Source organism: Lemur catta, chromosome 25 (assembly GCF_020740605.2).
Source record: "Lemur catta isolate mLemCat1 chromosome 25, mLemCat1.pri, whole genome shotgun sequence".
Taxonomy (NCBI): Eukaryota; Metazoa; Chordata; class Mammalia; order Primates; family Lemuridae; genus Lemur; species Lemur catta.
The window spans coordinates 9,869,756-9,888,005 of record NC_059152.1 but is presented as its reverse complement, the minus strand read 5'-3'; the positions used below and the strand labels follow the sequence as shown (position 1 = coordinate 9,888,005).

The window sequence follows — 18,250 nt, the reverse complement described above, 5'->3', positions numbered from 1 at the left end:
TCAAGTCCATTCCGCAGTGTCATCTCTGTGCCAACCAGCGTCTGCCCTTGTCTCCATTAGCTAAGCCCCCAACAGAAGAGCAATATTTTGCACACAGCTTTTCAGATGGTTATCTCATCCTAATATACTGCTGCACTTGAAATGAAAATTACAATTCTTTATTTCCATGTGAAAGAACTGCTAATAAATGGTTTTGTTTTGTTTTCAGAAACAAACATCAAACATCTGGCGTAACACTGAGAAAGGACGGAAGAGCGAAAAAAGAAGTAAGAGAAAATGCAGCATGAAGGATCCTTCTTCACCATTATCATGATCCACAGTCATTTATTAATAAAGTGACCAGATAACATATTGTCCAAACCAGGATCTGTCGTCTGAAAGTAAAAGGTAAGGCTATTAATAGTGATGTTGGTTGGGGATAATTGCCCTATTGATCAACTGTGTTACACATGGGGAATACCAAGAGGCCAAAATGTCATTTCTTCTATATAATGCTAAAAGTTAGCTGGGGAGAAAACATATTTAGAAAAAAGAAGCATACAATGAGGCACCTAAATGAGATACATTAGCGATAGCAAGGGGATTATTGAAGGCTGAGAAAGGTCATGTTGAAGAGCTCTAAGTTGGTCTGCATTTTTATTAGTCATTAAATCTTACAGTTGTGTTGGTATTTACACTTCTCTAACCGCCTTCAGACATAGCTCATTTGCTCCTCATAGCAAACTGGAGAAGTTGTCAAGGGGGCCACTACTATATCTATGTCACAAGTGACGCAGCAGAGTCCAAAGAGATGGATCCACCAGCCAGCGTCACTGCTAGTGAAGGGAGGAATGGAGAACAGAAGCCAGGTGATCCAGTCCCAGGTCTAGCACCTTCCACTGCAGTACTCCACATGGAAGAAGGCAAGGTGAGTCCCAGAATTCCAGGAGCCAGACTGGAGTGATGCAAACACAACCTACAAGTTTGGCTAGCACACAACTCACGTGGATAATGGAAGATAATATTGAAACCTCAGTTTAGGTAAGGGGGAATTTATGAAAACTCTTGACTGCTAAGCTTAAGTGATTGAATGCATGCTCCTGAAAAATGTGGGCCAAAGGCATGCTGTGTACAAAGTCACATCTTGGGAAGACTTAACATGGAGCAGTAGAGCCAGGAGAAACTAGGAACAGACAAGACTATAGAACTTCAACATGCATTGTTGTAGGTTGGAATTAAGATATTAAGATGGCAGATCTTGAAGTGGAAAGGACTTCATGACTTATTTATGTGAGAAGAGACAAGTGATGAGCCTGTGTTAGTAGAAGATTATAATTCTGTTAAAAATAGGGCAGGTTAGAAGGGGAGTTGCTTAACAGTATGTCTCAGAGGTCTTTGTATCCGAGAACATATAGATATACTGCATTCTTTTTCTTGCTGCATAGTATTCTATTAACATAGTATAGCTGTACCAAAGCTTATTTAACTTAATTCAGTCTTGATCTCACTTATCCTTTTGTCAACATTTACGCTTTCAACTATAAATGAAAGTCCTGTACTTGTACATCTTTGCCTTATAAATAAATATCAGAAGAAAACATTTAATCTGATAAATATATTCTTCTAGGATTCTGTAAGTTTTGTGTGAAAACAACATATCAAAAGGCATCGACAAAGGTTGCCTCAGTAAATCAAAATGTTCCATTCAAACAACGCGTATTGAGCAATTTCTATGTGCAAATGGCAGGTAATGGTGCTATAGGCTGGACCTCAAGGAATTTAGAGTCAAGAAGAGGAGATGATACACATGCAACAAAATAGAATGCAAAAAGTACAGAAAACTACATTAGCAAAATGCTAGGAGAACACTGAAGGTACCAATTCTATTTTTTTAATGAATTAAAAAGTTTATTCGCCATAAAAAAACTGATTCCTCAAAATCAGTTTATTCTTGTTAAGAATCAATTCCTGTAAGCCCCCTGTAAAACAGTAAGCTTACAGAAAATTTCTTTCTCACGAACAGAAAATCACTATAGTTTTGGTCCAGGATATGTTGGTTTTTTTCCTCCTTCTTCAAATGACAGATGGATGTAACTGAATCTATGAACGAGTGTACTTGTCCCAAATGTGCATCATAAATACAGAAGCGATGAACAGCAGAACCATAACCAATACTGGAACAGGGCCAACTTTGAGCCCAGATGACTGTTCTGTGTAGAATCGCCACGTGCCTCTGGTGCCTGCCGTGGTCGTGTGGCCCACGCTCCTTGTTCCACAGCTGGCATTTTTCCTTTGCCGGACAGTGGATCCTGCCACCCGGGTGGCCACTGCTTTGCTGGGACAGTGCCCTGAAGACCCACGCTAATGCCACTGGGAATCGGACCCAGTATGGTGGAGACTGGAGGGTGATAGGGCGCTGAAGTGAAGGACCCATTCTAAATGCAGGAGGTAGATCATAAATAACCTCGTAGATTAGAAATGGGCTTTTTTTGTCCTCCAAGTCTGAACTGTACATAGAAGTCAAGCCATTCAGGAAATATATATTGATTGATTAATTCTAAGAATAACAGCTAATGTTTATGAGAATTATATTATGTGCTGACACAGTGCAAAGTGCTCTGTTTACATAAGCTCATTTAATCAAATAATGGAAAGCAGATGGAAAGAGAAAATGTTCAGTATGCTTACTCATTCTTATATATGCTAATAATACACTGAAGGGGTATCTCTGTATAATTGCATTTTTACTAATTCCATAAATACAGAAAAGCTATTACTAATTTAATACATACAATTATATACCTATAAGTTAAATATTTTCTAATAAACATAAATGACAAATAACCTAGTAAATTACATTTATAAATGCATACTAATTATGACTGTATATTTGTAACGCATTGCTATATATTACTAATTACATTTAAGATACAATTTTACTGCACTTTGGGTTCATCATTTCTGCTGCTGCTGTTGCTTCCTCTTCCCCTTTTTTCTTCTTGTTCTTGTTTTTCTTGTTCTTATTCTTCTTGTTTTTGTCTTCCTCCCCCTCCTCCTCTCCTTCCTCCCCCTCTTTGTCCTCCTCCTCCTCCTCCTTTCTCTTCTGCATTGCTTTCTTTAACAAAACAAAAAAAATAAGTATTCTAGTTCTATGATTCCCATTACTGATGGTAATCCTTGCAGATAAAAGAGCATTCTGTTAGGTTTGGGAATTAGTTTTTAGTCTGTCTCTTTTATGTTAACCTAAAAGAAACCGTTTAATCTTTCTTTCTTTGTCCAGTGATCTCCTTTTACCAATACCAAGTCACGTGTGAAAGACAGTTCTACCCAGGGTCCAGATAATTCTCAGATTTGCATTTAGGAAGGCACCAAAGGGCACTCAAAGCTGGTAGGGTGAGGTCTGAAATTCAGTAGATCCCTGCCATCCCTTTCTCATCCCGATTTCTTTATGGGCTGGACCGTGGAGGTGCTAAGGCCAGTATCCTATGTAAGCCAGTCAGCTTCATGAACTCCCACACCCTAATCCTGACCTACCTTCTCCCCATTGGGTAGACACGAAAAAAACAGCAAGAGTGAGAGCTGAGTGGATCCACCCACTGGTCCACGGGAAGGTAGAAGCATCCAGGGGCAGCTCTCTTCCCCCAGATGCCTCCCTGGAATCAGCAAAGATAAAGTCTGTGAGACTGTCTACCTAGGTGGGCTCTCTGGGCCCCTCGGCCCCTTCTTGGCTATGCTACTGCAGCACAGATCTTTTTGCCCTTCCTGGGAAGCAGTGGAGGAGGGGGAGAGAGCAAGAGAGAGCGAGAGAGGCGGGTAGGTCTTAATTACAGCATATTTGTGACTTCATTGTCTAAATTGCCCTGGTCTGAGAAGGGAATCTCGGGGACACAGTGTTGTGCCTGCCTCCCCTGGCTGCTTAACATGCAGATATGTCTAGGAATAAAATCCAGAAACTGATTTTTTAGAAAATAAATGGGAGGTAGCAAACACCTCTTACATACAGGTTGTATCTGAAAGAAAGAACCAGGTAATTAGACATAGTTTGAAAGAGGATTCAGAAAGATCCCATACATTCTGCCACTCCCCCACGCAGGGTTTCTGTCCTGGGTCTGGAAGGTCGTCTCTGACCATCAGGAGAATCTTCACGCCTGAAGCGCAGGGTCGGGGGAAAGTCACATTGTGCGTCACAGCACACCCCACACCCGTCAGGTATATGGCAGCCTTCTCTGTACTCACACACACACATTTTGTACTGGTGAAACAGAGTAAAAGCTTTGGTAAGCTTCAGGAAAAAAGGAGGTGCCACAGTCTGAAGAATGTGAGTGGAATGTGAAAGGGCCTGGGGGTACGAGGGCCACCAGCCATCCTGTCCCACCCCCAGGACTAAAGGTCAGAACTTGTGACAGTAGTAATAATGACTAATGATTGGATGCCTCTGTGTTCACATTGTATTTTCACACACATCATTTCTTCAGGATGATTGCCCTGGTTCATCAGAAGTCCCCACGTTTCCTCCTTGTCCCTTGACAGGTAGGCTGGGGCTGGCCTGACAAGGCAGCAACCATGGGGAGCTGTAAGGTGCCCAGGGCCAGGACCAAGAGCCAGAAGTTTCCATCTAAGCTGATGGGAGAGGCAGCAGATGGGGGAGAGAGCAAAGGAACCCCAAATCCTATTCACTGAGGAAAACATCAAACCAGAGAAGTTAGAATCAGATACAAAGAGCTCAGAGTTTGGAGCCAGAGTCATGAGTTCCAGCACAAGCAGCTGAGGCTCAAACAGAATTGAACGATCGCATCCACCCACTCCTTGTTTGGCTAAATGGGTAGCATTGCATGTGAAGGTCACCCTCCCAGGGTGCTGGAATTGGCTGGGTGTGCGGGGAAGGGTCAGGCCCTTTTCCTTCTGCCCCACAGTTTGTCTCTGGTGCCCAAAAATTAATACCTGAGCCTGGGACAGACCCCTCAACCTCCAGCCCAACCACAAATTTGTCAGCAGCTCTCAAACAAAACACAAATACACACACACATTCCATAAGTACACATTTTACGGTGTGTGTTATTTTTGTTGCTGTTGTTGTTTGGGTTTTTTAGGCACAGAGCAATCTCTAAGCATACTTAAGAAAAAAATGCACAATAAAACATTTTTCTCAAGGCAACCCAAACCTGCAGCACCGCACTCCGCCAGCTGCGTAGACAACTCTTTGCTGTGCTACATGGAGCAGGTTAGCATCGTGGCTTTGGAACTTCTTAGGTAACTGTACTCATTAGCCTTGTTTTGGGATGCTAAGGACAGAAAGCTGAGATAACAGTAGCTTAGACAAATAGCGTTTATTTTTCTAATGTGAAAAAAGCATACAGAGGCTGCACAATGGTGCTGTCTAAGCCAGTTTTCCCACTCTACTGTCCCATACGCTTGGCCTCTCACAGTGGCCCTATGGCTGCCTCAGCTCCAGGCATTCAGGGCAAGAGGGAGGGGAAGGGCTGTTGCCTGCATATTCTTTTCTCCCACCTGTAGCTTTTGTAAGGAAGCAATAGCTTTCTTAGAAACAATCCCCATCCACTTCTTTTTTTGTCTTCTTGCTGAGGACTGAGACATGTGGCTGTAAGGTGGGCCAAGAAAGTAAATATCTGTTCTATGGTAGGAGGCAGGCAAGGGAGAAGGGGATTGGGAATGGCTGTCTGGTTCTATGGCTTCCCTCCAGGGGTGCCAAAGCACAGGTAACTGTACAGAAACGGTGACCCCTCCAGGCTGCCAGGTGGGGTCTCAAGGCTCTGTCTACTTCAATCTGCCTCTGACATTCACTGTCATAGCTGTTCTCAGCATTTTCTTCCCAGGACCCCCTTATACTGTTAAAAATTGAGGCTCCATAAAGAGCTTTTATTTACATGAGTTTTATCTATTAATATTTACCATATTTGAAATTAGAACTGAGAAGTTGAAAAAATATTATATACCTCATTTGAAAATAACAACAAACCCATTACATGTGAACCTAAATTGAACGTAAAAAATGTATTTTTATGAAACATAACTCTATTTTCAAAAAAAAGATTAGTGGGCACAGTGGCATTGTTTTACATTTCTGCACATCTCTTTATTAACTGTGTTTATGAAGACGGCTGGACTCCCCTGTCTGCGCCTGCCATCTGTTTTATTATCACGTATCAGGTAGCGTCAGGAAAATTTGACGGCACACTCATGAGAGGATGAGAGTGGCAAAGGCAGATCATGTCTTAGTATTATTATAAAAATAGTTCTGACCTCACAGGCCACCTGAAAGGGCTCAGGACCACCTTGAGAAACACTGCAGTGCAGACGCAGCCACTTGCTGGGGAGCCATCCAGGAGAGTCTGCCATCTTGGTCTCCACTTCCCATTTGGAGCTCTGTCTTTTACTTGCATAACTAAATAGCCAATTCAAGAGTTCGTCTCAGAATTAAGAAACCATCTTCCCCATAGTTATGTGCAGTTCTTCATGGCTTATCAAACAGAAAACTACCAGTGATTTTTTAAAACATAGGCTTGTTTTGGTTTTCTTAGACACATTTTGATTTCAAAGGTCAAAGGTGCTTTTCAGTCATGGCTCAAACAAACGATGTCTGTGCCTTCCCTCTTTGACAAGAAGGGAGCCTCCCTCCCAAAATCACAGCGTTTAAGAGTAGGGTATTGAGTGGAAGGATGTGTCTGGGACGCAGGCGCCTTCGGGCTTCACTGCCATTGGTCTGTGCAGCCATCCCCTGTTCTACAGGGATTATGGAAGACATGGCTGATGACATCCAAATTCACACTCTAAATCTTCAGCAGCTCCAAGGATCAAACCTAAGACTCTCCGTCAACTGTTGTCAACATTTAATTATACCCACCTCATTCTCATTAGACTCTTCAGTCTCTCTAGCTACTCCCTTATAACCGTGAGAAAGTTCACAGGGCAACACCAGGGAGGGTGGCCAAGGACTTCGTGACATCTCCCTGTGTGATCTTCCCTGAGAGCCTCATAGGTTCCTTTTGCAAATGTCAGGAACATTGTGGGCAACCCGCAGAAAAAGCTAGAGGGGTCTCTGTCAGTTTCCAAGCTCTGTGCCAGCGATTCTCCGATGGGATGTTGGGATTTGGAGGTGGGATACAGAATGAAACTCCACATGGCTGCTCTTTTCCCCAAGCCCCTGGAGATGAATCTCTCCTCACTCCCCCCCTGGTTGAAAATCACTGATCTTGGTGGTTAGGAAAGAGCTTTATTAAATTTAAATTTAGCATGTGAGGTTGTGGATAACCCTATCTCTGTTTCTGAGAAACAACTGTTTACTATTCTAACACTCCAGAAACCTGGCAACCGACTGGCAAATGTAAGCTCACAAATTCCTGGGCAGCTGCTCTGGAAGGGACCCCTTCCCTAAGCGCTCCTACCTATCGGAGGGGTTAGGAGGGGTACAAGACCTAGAATTTTCCAGGACCAAAAAAAGGTAGCCACGACCTATTTTTGATGATTCCAACGATTTAGAGAGGAAATTCCGTAAAGTCCATGTAGCTCTTAAAAGGTATTTTGTTCCACTGCTTTCTGTGCAATGATTCTATTTCTGTACTTCCCTCTTTACATGTATGGGTCTGGAACCGAATAGCAATAAAATGGAAATGATTGTCCTAAAGCGCCGTTCCTCGGTAGAAAAACAGGTTTCCAAAAAATCCCTGCCTCCACTGCTTGGATGGCAACCTGGGTGAAATTGCAGGAGGATTTGCAGGATACTTGGACCTCTTGATATTCAGAGGGTGAATTTTTATTCTATTATCACTTACTCTAGGGAAAATGTGATGTGGGTTATAGCTACATGGATATTATAAACTTGTCACTGAACACAGAGAAAGTGCCCTGCTCACAGTTTCTGCTGGAAACATTTGCTGCAGGTAAAGCCCTCCGCTTAGCTCCTCTTATTCTCAATCACAAGCACAGCATGTGATACTTGGTGTTGGAGAAGGGTCGCCGGACAGTACAGGCAAACCGGTAACGGTATCTCTACGAGTGACGCTATAGACATGCCATGCCACGTGATTCCCACGGCTAAAACGGGACTCCAGACGCCGGAGGGAATGGAAAGTGATGACGTGAGACACCAGGATGACACTGTAACCTCAGATGATGCTCACAGCCAGTACTATATAAGCTGAAGGGACCAGGGCTAAGTGCTTAAGACGACATCGTGGGCAGGGAATGTCATGAAGTCGTATGTCATTCTCTGCCCAAAGTGTCTCATCTCACAGCCTCCTTGTCACAGAGAAAAAAAAAAATAGAGCTTGTAGACTTCATCAGTATTTGATGTCAGAAATGTGCTGTGGAAGAGAACGGCATTTATGCATTTCAAGAATGATACATTTTAGCAAAACTTGTGCAACCCCATTGCCTCTGTGCGCATCTTGAATATTCATGCCCAGCAGACCAGACGCCAGCCAACAAACATGCATTTGGTCCTCACTACGATCAAGGTTCTGGACTAAAACCAGACAGAGACACAAAAATAAAACAGACATTGAACCTGCCCTAAAAAGGATTATAAACTGGTGGCAAGGACATATATGTAAAGAGTCATTCTACGTGTTCACATATAAATTATATTTACACACCTGAATGTCTCAGAGTGGTGGCCATAGCACTGTTCATTAAGTAGGTGATACATAGACAAATGAACCATATACATGTGAGCAGGACTCTTTTAATAGAGGATGCCCAGGAATACCCTTCTAGAACTTTTCTTTTCCCCAGAATTCTGGAAATCAGTACAGGATTCCAGAAGCTTCTTTTTAACAGACATTAATTGCTAGTATAACAAAACTAACAGTAAATATAATGCTCAAAAATTTAATAATCTCTCTGTTGCTCCTGCTGAAGTAAAACAGCTGCTGTTATTAAAAGCTAGTATTTATTAAACTCGTTCTGCATACCAAGCAAACCTTGAGAGTTTTGTATTATCTCTGTTTTGCAAATAAGAAAACTGAGATCCAGAGAGGTTAGTTAAAGTGGTCCAAAGTAGCAAATGGGAGAGTGAGAATCCAAGCTCAGGCTGCCTGGGCTAAAACCTGTGTGTATTAATATAACTCCGGACTCTACTCCCCTCTCCCTGGGTTGTGGTACTGCATGACTCTTGCCGGTCCCCCTGCATGACTCTTACCTGAAGCAGCTGCTATTCCTGACCCCCTGTCTGGAGTTCGGGTCCTGCTGAATGCTGAGATGCTCCTTACTGCTGGCCCTATGTCTTCTTGCCTTTTTTTTTTAATTAAACACATATTCTATTGAAGTATACTATGCATACAGAAAAGTATAATGTACAGTTTGATGATTTTTCAGAAAATGAACATACCTGTGTACTTACCATCCAAATCAAGAAACAGAACATTCCTATCACCCCAGAAAGCCTCATGCCCCATCCCAGTAACTGCTTATCCCTGCGGCACAAATTATTTCCTTCATTCTAGATTATTTTCTGTTTTTGAACTTTACCTAGATAGAATCATGTGATACGTATTCTTTTGTACCCAGCATCTACTGTCTAACATTATGCTTGTAAGATTCAGTCATATTGTTGAATAAAGAGTTTGTTTATTCTCATTGCTGAATAGTTTTCCATTGCATGACTATTCTACAATGTATGCATCCATTCTTCTGTTGATAAACATCTGTAATAAGCTATTACAGATAATGCTGCTGTGGCTATTCTTGGGCAGGCCCTTTTGTGTACATGTGCACACATTTCTGTTTGACTGGTTACAAATGATGGGGAGAACATCCTTGTGTGTTTATTAGATACTCAGATATTGTCTTTTTAAAAGTGACTGTTCAAGTCTTTTGCCCATTTTTCTACTGGATTGTCTATCTTCTCTTTTTTATTTGAAGCAGTTCCTTAAATATTCTGGATGTGAGCCATTTGTGAGGTATACAAATTGCAAATATTTTCTGTTTTGTGGCTTGCCTTTGCACTATCTTAATGGTGTTTTTGGTGAGCTTATCTCCTAAGTATCACTACTCCTAGATTGCCAGTTGCTAAACTCTTCTTCCCAATAGGGTTGCCTTATTTCCCCTGGGCCCTCTCTAACTGCTGCCTATAATCTTGCCTTCAGGACAATGTCCCCTACTGGCTGCGGCTGCACTGAACAACCTCAGAGTTCAGTGCACCTGTTCCTGTCCTTCCAGAACCAGCCCTGTCCCAGCGGGCAGATCTGGTTCCAGGTTCTGGCACCTTCCAGTATTCTCAGGCTTCCCTGCAGTTAACTAGCTGTGCCCAATCGTGTTCTGAAAATAAGTTCAGGATGTCCAAACAATTGACTTATAAATGAACTTTTGGAACCCATGACTTTGTATATCAGGGGGAATCCTAGATGTTCTATTTCTTCCTGTCTTAGTCACCTAGGATCAAGTGCCTCTTCCAGCCAAAGGGAACTGGAACATTAAAACCATGATTGTGAACCACCAAGACACCTCTGCAATTTGGTACACGCTTACCAATCCATGGAAGAAATTATACTGTGGGAAAATGGAACCCTTATGCCAAATTGAGAAATTAAGAAAATTCAACAAATAATTATTATCAGGTGCCTGATATGTGTCAGTCACTAGTCCAAACACTGAAAAGGTAATTAAAAAAAGCAGACACCAATCTATGTACACATGGCACTTATATTTTAGATGGAGAGACACACAGCAAACAGGCTAAAAAAATAAGACATTTAGCATGTTGGGTAATGAGTGCTCAGGGAAGGGAGGCAGGAGTGTTAGGACAGTGGTAGTGGGTTGTTAGTAGTTTTAGAGGGATTTCCAGGTAAGAGCTCACCAAAAATGTGATATTTGAGCAAAGACCTTAAAAAAAAGGAGATAGCTATGATGATAGCATCTAAGGCAGAGGGAACCAAGTTCAAAGGCCCTGCAGTGAAAGTGTGTCTAGCATGTTACAAAAACACTGAGAAGCCAAGAGGCAAGTGTGGCTGGATTTGAGGGATTAAAGCAGAGAGAAATGGGAGAAGAGGTCAAATAGATACAAAAGAGGTAGAGCCTCATAGTCACTGACCTTCAATATGATGTATACTAAGTCGGGATAATGGTGTTCAAAAGCCAAATTTGCCTTACATGTAGATAAGGAAGTTGGTTGTAATTTGAAAGTTAAGAACAACATGCCACAATGTCAAAATATCAAGTTGTACACCTTAAATATATATAATTTACTTTTTTTTTAGAGACAAGGTCTTGCTCTGTTGCCCAGGCTAGAATGCAATGGCATAATCACAGCTCACTGTAACCTCAAAATCCTAGGTTCAAGCGATCTTCCTGCCTCAGCCTCCTGAGTAGCTGGGGCTACAGGTTCACGCCACCACGGCTGGCTAGTTTTTTTTATTTTTTGTAGAGACAGGGTCTCACTATGTTGCCTAGGCTGGTCTCGAACTCCTGGCCTCAAGGGATCCTCCCATCTTGGCCTCCCAGAGTGCTGGGATTATAGGTGAGAGCCACTGCATGTGGCCACTTATATATAATGTTTATATGTGAATGATATCGCCATAAAGCTGTTAGAAAAATAAAATTACCATTAAACCAAAAAAGAATAGAAAAAATAACCATGGAGAGGGCAGGGCTAGAGGCCACACTGCCAGACCGGGGATTTGACAGATAAGGCAGTAGCGTTGAGATCTTGGGTCCACAGAGAAAAGAAGATTCAGGGAAAGGCCAGGACGTGGGAGGGAATTAATAAACTCCAGACCCAGAGGTTCTGCAGAGGTCAGCTGCCTTCCCGCAGAGAATTAATAAATGAGAAAAAGGGCTGAGATCACATTAAGAGATCTTCCTGGTACAAAGCTCATTAATCAGGGGTCAACTTCTCTCCAACGTCTGCCTGCTTTGGGTCATTCTCTAGTACCTTATATTTTTTTTACTATTTTATAATTTTTGTCTGCAAGAGAATAAGCCCAACCAAGCTACTATATCATTACTGAAAGCAAGAATTCTTTTACTATTTTTAAAAATTCAGATGTTGTCCGTCTTCTTCAGCAACTCTATTCTGCTAGGTGTATGTTCTGTAAGTTAGAACATGCATCTAGTATGTTATATACATCTAGTTACATTCTTCTTTTTGGCTAGTAGTTCTCCTTAAATAAGATGTATCTTTCTTTGTTGGCTCATTGGGGCTCTGGTCTGACACTGGATTACCCAAGTTGACGGTACATTTCGTGTAGTGTCTCTACTCCTACAGGCTGGCGATGCAGAAGCAAGTAGGTTAACAGTTCCACTGAGGATCACAAAATCTTTCTGTTCTGTTTCTTCTTACTTTCCTTGCTACAGGATCAGTAAAGACTTGAGTCATTGCTGAGCTTTATATTAGTTATCTTTTGCTATCTAACAATATTATCAGAAACTTAGTGGCTTAAAACAACACAAGTTTATTATTATATTTCACGGTTCCTGAGGTTCAGGAGCCCAGACACAGCTAGGTGGGGTCCTCTGCTTTAGGGTCTCACAAAACTGCAATCCAGGTATTACCTGGGCTGTGGGCTCATCTGAGGCTCGACTGGGGAAGGATCTACTTCCAAGCTCCTGTGGTTGTTGGCAGCATTCACTTCTTTGTGTACTGTTGGACTAAGGGTCTCGATCACTTGACGGCTGTTAGCTGGAGGCTTCTTTTAGTTCCTTGCCATAGCGGTCTTCCTCAAGTCAGCAAAGGAGAGTCTCCTAGAAAGACCGATGTTCCGAGTTTATATAATGTAATCACATATATCCCGTCACCATGGCTGTGTTCTGTGGATTAAAATCAAGTCAGAGTTCCCACCCACACTCAAGGGAGGGGATTACACAAAGGCATCGATACCAGGAGGCAGGGATTATGGGGTCATTTTTAGAGTCAGGCTGCCACAGTTGGCCCTCTGGCTCCCAGTCATTCATACCTCTCCCACATGAAAATCCATTCACCCCTCCGAGGGTTCCTAAGAGTCTCATCCCACTACAGCATGTGCTGAAATTCAGAATTTTATCCAAATGAGATCCAGGTGTGGATGAAGCTCTTTGGGTGTAGTTCCTCTCTATCTGTCAGTCTGTAAAACTAAAGAGGCTGGGGGGAAAGAAATTTGAGATCCAAAAAATCATACCAGTTCATATATGTAAAATTAGCTAACTTTGTTATCAAGCAAAAAACAAACCAAAAAAACCCATCTGTGTGCATGCAGATAGCCTACAAGTGGCTATAAGTCTACAGCGAATTTTCAGCTTTACCTATCTAGAATTAAAGCTACAGTTGCCATACTTCATCCTGCTTTTGTGAATAGCCATCCGTCATTCAGCATGCATCAGTAGTTGTGCTAAGCTTACTCTGGCATATTATAATAGCTATAAACATTCTCACTAAAGAAAAGAGGAGAACTAGGCCGTGCGTGGTGGCTCACGCCTGTAATCCTAGCACTCTGGGAGGCCGAGGCGGGTGGATTGCTCGAGGTCACGAGTTCGAGACCAGCCTGAGCAAGAGCGAGACCCCGTCTCTACTAAAAATAGAAAGAAATTATCTGGCCAACTAAAAATACATATAGAAAAAATTAGCCGGGCATGGTGGCGCATGCCTGTAGTCCCAGCTACTCGGGAGGCTGAGGCAGTAGGATCACTTAAGCCCAGGAGCTTGAGGTTGCTGTGAGCTAGGCTGAAGCCAGGACACTCACTCTAACTGGGCAACAGAGCGAGACTCTGTCTCAAAAAAAAAAAAAAAAGAGGAGAACTAGAAGATATAAAGGAGTCACTTGGCCATAGAAATTCTGAAATCCAGTTAGGCAAATATTGGCAGTTCCTTGATTAGGTTTCAAGGCCTGAGAATAGTTCTTTGTAACTCTTGGTTCGGCCCTTTGGATTCTTGGCTCTGCCCTCGGAGTCATTCCTTTTTCCTAAAAGGTAGCATGTGTTTGCAACCGAATAGTTTTACTGGTCTGCTTCCTGCGAGTAGAATCTGGGGGGTCTGACATCCTCCTTTCATCTTGTATCTTTGTCCTTTTCAGTTGAAGCTGACAGTGTTTTGCAGAAATACTTTTCTCAAATACTTTGTGGGTTTCCTGTGAATGTTCCTGGGTTCCACCCTGTCAGACAAAGCCATGTAAGAGACCTTGTTGAGATCTCCACCTTAGGCCCCTGCGGAGAGGGCTAAAGGACAGCACTCCTTTTTCTTTTTTTTTTTTTTTGAGACAGAGTCTCACTTTGTTGCCTGGGCTAGAGTGAGTGCTGTGGCGTCAGCCTAGCTCACAGCAACCTCAAACTCCTGGGCTTAAGCGATCCTCCTGCCTCAGCCTCCTGAGTAGCTGGGACTACAGGCATGCGCCACCATGCCCGGCTAATTTTTTTTCTGTATGTATTTTTAGTTGGCCAGATAATTTGTTTCTATTTTTAGTAGAGACGGGGTCTCACTCTTGCTCAGGCTGGTCTCGAACTCCTGACCTCGAGCGATCCACCCGCCTCGGCCTCCCAGAGTGCTAGGATTACAGGCGTGAGCCACCGCACCCGGCCAAGGACAGCACTCTTAAGCTTCCCAGAGACTCTCTGTTTTGGTCGAGAAGTCTGTGAGGCACATACTTAATCTCTTAAAACCCATTTGTGTGACTGAATGCTACTCTGATCCTCTGATCTTTCTGAGGTTTTAACAAAAGACTATACAGTAACACCCTCAGCTTTTCTCTCACATTCCTGACAGTGCTCAGAAGCCATTTCTTTCACATCTTTGCCATCTGGAAAGGCGGAGAATTTTCAAAATCATGAAGTCATGGGTCCATTTTGTTTAATCATTCTTCCCTCGGTTTGTCCTTCTCCTCTCACATTTTGCTATAAGCAGCAAGAAGCAGCCATGCAGCACCTTCAACATTTCAATTGGAAATCTCCTCAGCTAAATAACCAAGTTCATCACTTGGATGCTCTGCTTTCCATGTAGCTCCCAGCAACAATTTTCTGCCACTTTCTAACAAGGACCCCGGCACTTCCTCCACTTTCCAGTTACCTCCTTTTGAGCCCTCGCTTGCAGCATCCTCCAAGTTGAGATTTGTACATGCAATGTAGGTTTTCCCTAACATTCCCCTCAAAATACTTCCCCCCACCTCACTGTCTGTTTGCAAAGCCACCCCCTCCTCATTTTTAGGTATTATAGAAACATCCCACTTCTGGTACTGAAATCTGTTATAGTTATCTATTGCTGTGTAACAATATTACCACAAGCTTTCTGACTTAAAACAACACATATTTATTATCTCAGGATTTCTGTGGATCAGGAGTCCAGGTACAGCTTAGCTGGGTGCTCTGCTTCAGGGTCTCATAAAACTGCAATCAATATGTCAGCTGTTGTGCAGGTTCATCTGAAGCTTGAGTGAAGAGGGATCTGCTTCCAAGCTCATGTGGTTGTTGGCAGCATTCAGTCGTTTGTGGGCTGTTGGACTGAGGGTCACAGTGTCTTGCTAGCTGGAGGCTAAAGGCTACTGGAGGCTGCCCTCAGTCCTTTGCCAGGGGCATCTTCTTAACAGTAGCTTGTTTCCTCAAGGGCAGCAGGGGAGAAAGACTCTTTGCAAGATGGGCATTACATGCTTGTGTAACATAATCATATACACATGATCCCATACATCCTGTTACCTTTGCCATATTCTATTGGTTAGAGGCAAGTCATAGTCTCACATACACTCAAAAGGAAGGGATCAGATAAATGCATGAAAATCAGCACAGAGGTTGTGGGGACCACCTTAGAGTCCATCTGTCACAATTTCTTCTTAGCATCTTTGGGCCAGGAAGACTAGACACTCTCAGGCATTCAAAGTCAACTTACTGGAGGAGGGTGTGGTTCTACCCAGGATCCTCTGCTGTATGGTCTCTGATGTTATTGAACTTCATGCTCTTCCCTGGCAAACAGAGACCACTAAAATTCCCACAGAGCAAAGGCTCTACTTCTACCTAGCTGAAGCTGGCTGGTTTAGGTGAAGCATAGACAGTGAAGTTAGAAATTAGTCTCACTTGGATGCCACATTTCCAGCATCCCCGTGTGTGTGTGTGTGTGTGTGTGTGTGTGTGTGTGTGTGTGTGTGTGTGTGTGTGTATTTGACTGTTTTCCATAGCCTAAGTGTTTGGAAAGTATTTTAATAAATTATGATACCTATAAATGATCATATCAATTTTGTAGATATTCACAGAGATTTTTTAGCATGGAAAAATGTTCCTGGGGGAAAAAAGCAGTCTACAGAACAATAGATATTTTAAATATAATTCCTTTAAAATATATGCACACATATGTGTATAAAAGTATGGTTATCTCTAGGTGGTAAAGATAATGGATGGTTTTTTATATTTATTTCTTTAACTTAGCCTTATCAAAAAAGTATAAAAAAATGTACCACTTACGTATTAAAGGAATAAGCTTTAGAAGCTTTTTCTCACTATTATTTTAGAGTGTGAACTATGTAAGGTTGGGGACTGTGTTATTTATCTCTGTGCTTCTAGCCCCTAGCATAACTCCCTTGGACATATTAAGTTCTTAATAAATGTTTTGAGCAAACACATAAATTTCAGAAGGTGTTAAACTAATATGAAGATATTCTGTGGGAATATGCAAACAGTACTATTTTATATGCACTATTATAAACCAAACAAAAACAAAATCCCCCAAACCTGGACTCTACTTCTAAGGAACCAAATCCACCTCCAACCTACTCAATGCTGTCAACTATTGCACCACAAGGGTCTGGGGGGAAGGGTGGCCAATGGCATGGTTGTTGGTTAAGGATGGTTTAGACAAGTGAAATTCACAGGTAATTTAATATTTCTTGTTTTAATATATAGTCTCAACTCCCTTTCCCAATATGACTTTTGAAATGGGTACCAGTAAATATAAAAACTGATGGAGTTACCATTACACTCCTATTTTATTCTACCACAGTAGGGGCTGGTAATGAGCATTTAACTCATTTTATAGACTGAAGGAGAAAGAAAAATAAGGGGCCAAATAAGGGACCTTGTAATATCAGGAATTTACTATAAACAAATCCTTGCTATTTTTTTTTTCTTTAGCTAAAATGAACTTTTAATCACCAGGGGTGAGTGGGTATGAGATTTTTTCCCTCCAAGAATACTAAGAAGTAACATGTGATATGTGTGTTAGTTTTTATTTCAGCATTGCACTTCAATGCTCATAGTATTATTTTTAAGGATAATGTGGCAAGTATGATTTGAATTCTATTTTACAGAGGGGACTATTGAAACACAGAAATGGGCTAAGAAAATTTTACAAGATGATTTGGCAAGTCAGCAGCCCATCAAATAATAGATACTAACGTTTCTCTGTAACAGTTTAGCCAAGACCCTTCTACCTCCTACTCACCAGTTTCCTGATCCCTAAGAAATAAAATAACAAATAACTGATTAGAGAATTGGTCTTTTCTTTTTCCTTCCACGATTCTAATATTTTATGCTGATTAGTTCAGTTTCCCCCTGTTTTACTCTACTCTTTGCTCCCAAAATGTGTCAGGGACCCAAGAAAGTGCTTTCAATTCCAGACTCTTCTGGTCTCAGCTGAGTAACAAGCTCTCCACCAAGACATTGATACCAGCAAGACTTCACTGGTGTATTTCAGCTCGTCCAGTTTCTCCTATAACTGTGGCTTCAGTTTCAATCTCTTCTAGGTTCAGACACCTGCCACACCTACCTGCATTTACCACCCAGAGAAAATGGAGAGGCTGCCACATGCTGGAAACTGTGCCAAGTCCTCGCTGAGGGTTAGGGGTCAGGAGAGACAGTCCAGTTGTGTTGTTCCTTTCCTGTGCCCAGGGGAATGTTTTCATTTCCCTTTCATCCTGTAACACCTGTCCTTTTCTCCACCTTCCATCAAGTCCCTGCTTGGAAGTCGCCCTGGCTTTGTACATTCTACATCTGAAATCTGAGCTGTACCCTGGCAAATCAGCAGTCAGTCTACACACCTCCTTTTTCTCTCTGCTTGCTTTTGGTCTCCTTCATGTCTCTCTTTATTACTGAAGTCAGATTTTCCTTTTACAAAGTTAAACTTCAGTGCCCTTCTCCACTGCAAATGGAGACACCAATCAATATGGGATTATGTCATTCTCTTCTAGGAATGCCTAAAATTGACTATCATTCCCAGAGAAAGATGTTCCGGAAGTATTGTTTTAGATTATATTGGCTTCTAGACCTTTTTTTTAAGTCTTTTTTTCCTGATGTAAGAAATAAACATTCTTTTTTTTACTAATATTTAAGAAAATGTTTGTAAACATTTAAGAAAACACATACAGTAGAG

The 18,250-nt window shown here is 42.1% G+C and overlaps 1 pseudogene; it reads right to left on the bottom strand.

Annotated features, from left to right (window-relative positions):
• Positions 1–1,978: 1,978 nt before the first annotated feature.
• Positions 1,979–18,250, bottom strand: part of LOC123627474 — a 29,768-nt pseudogene continuing 13,496 nt past the window's right edge.